The sequence below is a fragment of the Littorina saxatilis genome, unplaced genomic scaffold (assembly GCF_037325665.1).
Source record: "Littorina saxatilis isolate snail1 unplaced genomic scaffold, US_GU_Lsax_2.0 scaffold_617, whole genome shotgun sequence".
NCBI lineage: Eukaryota > Metazoa > Mollusca > Gastropoda > Littorinimorpha > Littorinidae > Littorina > Littorina saxatilis.
Window position 1 is genome coordinate 33,580 of NW_027127406.1, and position 5,106 is coordinate 38,685.

The following is a 5,106-nucleotide window of genomic DNA, read 5'->3' on the forward strand; positions in this document are numbered from 1 at the left end:
TGTCCAAGTGGAAATATGTTCCGATTCCTTGTTAATGCCTGGACGCATTACTGGCAATTTGATATAACTTATTGTTGTACACGGGAAAGAAGATATATGTAAATGTTCGAGTCTGGTGTTCTTCGGAAAAGTGTTTGTTCTTTCTTTTCTGGAGGGATTGAAATAAATATCAGTAGAAAGAGATAGCAATCGACACAGAAATATGTGCGTTCATGTTTTTAAGAGTACAACAATAGACTTGGTCTTTTTCTAAGAGAAATTTGGAACACTATTTTGAAGCAACCTTTAAGTCATTTCTGGGATTAAGTAAGGAAAGAGATTTCACCAGTTATGTATTTATTATCTCAGAGAGAGGGTAACTGAACTGAATGGAACTGAACAGAACTTTATTTATGAAGGATTAAGATTTAAGGCTAGGAGACAGACAGAAAGACAGACCGACATACACACAGACAGACAGACAAACAGACAGACAGCATTGTTACCAAGTATGATTATCATGACTGTCTTGTTAAACTCTTCTCCACTTGTCGTTGTCCCAAGCAGCATCCATGTTTGATTCCCCGTGCCTAGAATGGGCGGACTCCTGTATGTATAATGCCTGGTATCGGGACTGCAGGAACACTTGGATGTGTTCGACTTGGCTACTGGCGGGAGACATCTTCCTTCTTCGTGTGAAAACCTACAGAGGGTAACCCACGAAGTGATGTGAGCTAACTCTACAGTCTTGACCATAGTGGCGTCATTCCCGTCACACGTGTTATCATACGAGACAGAAAAATGGAGCGTAACTGGGAATTGTCCTCTCACGAGCAGGTGTGTAACGTTTGCCGTGTCGAAAAAAGCACCTGTAAAACACAGTGTGAGTTGATCATAACAGAATGTGACTTTCACCAAATTTGCTGAAAACACTTTGTAAACTTTCCTTGACATTGCTGGTGTATTTTTGTAAGATTTCTGAAAACACACACACACACACACACACACACACACACACACACACACACACACACACACACACACACACACACACACACACACACACACTCTCTCTCTCTCTCTCTCTCTCTCTCTCTCTCTCTCTCTCTCTCTCTCTCTCTTTTTTCTTTTTTTTTCGTGTATTCATGGTTTTATTTGCTAACTCACTTCACTTACTGGCAGAGTTGTACACGTGGGGTAACCGGCGTGATACCACAGAGACTGGTCAATGCCGTTTACAACACGATTCAAGGCAGATTTTGTTTTACTGTGGCATTCGTGTATCTTGTCATGCAACAGCTTTATTTTCGTGTAACTTGCTATTAAGGTTGGAAATCGTGGCGTTTGAGCAATAAAAAAAAGCAAGCCACGGAAACACACACTGCAGAAAAAGAAGGAACTCGTCCCACAATTACTTTACTTGAGCCAGGACTCCTCACGGACGCCCGTCCTAGAGGGTCCCGTGACCCCCACTTTTACTGTTTGAGCGGACTTTTAGAGGGTCCCGTGACCCCCACTTTTACTGTTTGAGCGGACTTTTAGAGGGTTCCGTGACCCCCACTTTTACTGTTTGAGCGGACTTTTAGAGGGTCCCGTGACCCCCACTTTTACTGTTTGAGCGGACTTTTAGAGGGTCCCGTGACCCCCACTTTTACTGTTTGAGCGGACTTTTAGAGGGTTCCGTGACCCCCACTTTTACTGTTTGAGCGGACTTTTAGAGGGTTCCGTGACCCCCACTTTTACTGTTTGAGCGGACTTTTAGAGGGTTCCGAGAGCCCCGGGTCCCCAAACCCCCATTGTACATACATTATGTAACGCATTGTGAACGCGAATATTGTGATATGAAGTGTTTGTTGTTTTTATTACCAAAATATTCGAGGGATCTGAGGCACTGTCTTTGTTCACAGCTGAAGTCACAGCTTTTTAGGTCATAACCATCACCGGGCGCTGATTCATCTGCACTGTTTTCAAAGCTGTTATCGTTCCCGCGTGAACTTGGCATTAATTTGTTCTTGCACTTTTGACTCAGATGACGATTACTGTCTGTAGAGAGTAGGCTACCTTCTTCTGCTCGACGACGGAAATTTAGTAAGTGCGTATAGGAAGGACGCAGGCACGCGCACTTTGGTGAGCCCTGCTTGAGCGGTACAAACTTATACCTGACTTGTTGTTTGTGGGTTTTTTTCTTTCTCGAAAGCTAACCTGGATCATCACAATGTTTTCTTATTAGTTTTTTGTGTTGTTGTGTTGTTGATTTTCGCCTTGAGCTTAAGTTTTGGGCTAATGGTCTGATACTTTTTTGAGAAAAGTTCGAGCGTCTCAAAGTACCCCCCTCCCATGTAGGCCCAGTAAAAGTAAATTGTTGGTGTTGTTGTTGCTGTTGGTCTTGGTGTTTTTGTTTTTGTTGGTGTTGTTGTTCTTCTTCTTCTTGTTCTTCTTCTACTTTCACTTGTTTTTCTTCTTCTTCTTCTTCTTCTTCTTCTTCTTCTTCTTCTTCCAAATGCAGGCCGCACTAAAGTTGTTTCATGTCATTAAGCTCTCAACATTCTACCCAAACCAAACAAATTAAGTATCCACTTTAACCATGAAACAAAGTTATACTTACATGTTGTGCACAGCCGTAACTTGAAGCCAGTTAAGAAGATGCCGAACAAGAGCAGCCTTCCAGAGGCTTTAGGTATAACAGGTAGCACCATCATTGCAAGTCTTCATTGACTTCACATTGAAGACATTTTCAGAGATTCAGTATTTCACTGTCTGTCGTTCACAGACAGTTACAGTTTCGATCATCTGATGTCATTTCAATCTACACTGTTCAATGCACACTATTTCCTCCTTCTGCGTATGTGTGTCTACCAACGAGTGTTGTCGACCAATGTGTTAAGTCAATTTCAAAAAAGACGCAGGAGCAAAAAAGAATGCACCTTGTGTATACGCAACCGTAGCAAGCTGAGCCTAAGAAAGCTACCCGGAAATCATTATTTGTATACACTGGGAGATGGGTGAGAACACAAAGTTCGTTGAGAGTGATGATATGACGAGGTCACTTGATCTGTGATTTCCTATTTGCTCACAGTTAGTCAAGTTTTGACTAAATGTATTCCGGTAGACTAGATCGAAACGAGGGTGATGGTGATGGTGTGTGTGGGTGCGTTTGTGTGAATGTGTGTGTCGTATGAGTGCGTGTGTGTATGTGTGCGGGAATGTCGGTGTCCGTCTGTGTGTGTGTATGTGTGCGTGTGTGTGTGTGTGTGTGTGTGTGTGTGTGTGTGTGTGTGTGTGAATGTATGTGTGCCAGTGTATGTGTGTGTGTGTGTGCGTGTGTGTGTGTGTGAAGAGCAACACTTTTTAATTCTTCAAGATGATTGTTTTAAATGTCTCTGATTACTTTATATCCGGGCTTTGAAATTAGTCGAGGCGGCATTGTAGCTAAAGCTCTTTTTGACTCACATGCGAAGCAAAAGTGAGTCTATGTACTCACCCGAGTCGTCCGTCCGTCCGTCCGTCCGTCCGTCCGTCCGTCCGTCCGGCCGGCCGTCCGGCCGTCCGGCCGTCCGGAAAACTTTAACGTTGGATATTTCTTGGACACTATTCAGTCTATCAGTACCAAATTTGGCAAGATGGTGTATGATGACAAGGCCCCAAAAAACATACATAGCATCTTGACCTTGCTTCAAGGTCAAGGTCGCAGGGGCCATAAATGTTGCCTAAAAAAAAGATATTTTTCACATTTTTCCCATTTTCTCTGAAGTTTTTGAGATTCAATACCTCACCTATATATGATATATAGGGCAAAGTAAGCCCCATCTTTTGATACCAGTTTGGTTTACCTTGCTTCAAGGTCAAGGTCACAGGAGCTCTTCAAAGTTGGATTGTATACATATTTTGAAGTGACCTTGACCCTGAACTATGGAAGATAACTGTTTCAAACTTAAAAATTATGTGGGGCACATGTTATGCTTTCATCTTGAGACACATTTGGTCACATATGATCAAGGTCAAGGTCACTTTGACCCTTATGAAATGTGACCAAAATAAGGTAGTGAACCACTAAAAGTGACCATATCTCATGGTAGAAAGAGCCAATAAGCACCATTGTACTTCCTATGTCTTGAATTAACAGCTTTGTGTTGCATGACCTTGGATGACCTTGACATTGGGTCAAGGTCACATGTATTTTGGTAGGAAAAATGTGTAAAGCATGTGAGTCGTATGGGCTTTGCCCTTCTTGTTTTTAATGAATTTAACTGGAAATTTGCCCAACCATAGTTTTAAACGGTTAGTATTATGTCAGTATGAGACGGTATTTTTGCTTGGAAACTTATGATCCAATTCACCATTTTGTGAATCAATATTTTACTTTAAAACGAAATTGTAACAAAAGAGACCAAATGGTCCTGAATCCGAATATATACAGTGGAACCCGTTTATAAGAAAGTCTATGGAAAAATGTGATACTTTTCTTATATCTTAGGGTTTCACTGGAGACCTCGAATAAGATAATATTGATAATTTGTTTAAAGGCACAGTAAGCCTCCCGTAAACCATCACAGATACTGTGAGGCTTTTACACACAGTACAAACACCCTTCCATTTGAACGCTCACCAAACGGGAACATCCTAGGTGCCCTACGTAAAGATCGAGCGAGCAATTTTTAAAGAATTAATATTTCGGATTGTCTCAGAGACAATAGGACCGTGGTGCGTTTTGGCGCTAGACCTAACTTTTAAAATCTAAATAATAAATTGACAGCTTGTTACACAAACATTCTTAAATCATAAAAGAATTCTTTTTTCATCAAGACAAGATCAGTACAATTCGAAGTTTTGAAAGTTTGAAAAAAGAATGGCCCGGAAGCAGGGTCACGCAAGGAAGGTCGTGGTTCTCGTAGCAGACGACCGTTTATGTCTATCGCCAGTTCATCTGAACAGTCAAAAGCCATCGCTAGAGTTCTTGTGAACCACAGCCGTTTGTTTCGTGTATAGTCAGAGGTACATAATAACGTGCTATTGCAGATAAGCTCACATCGAGTCGCATTCAAATTACTAACTGACGACTACATTGTGAAAAGGGGAAACTGGATCACACGGGTTCACGATGGCTCAGGGGTAAGATAAACCGCGCAA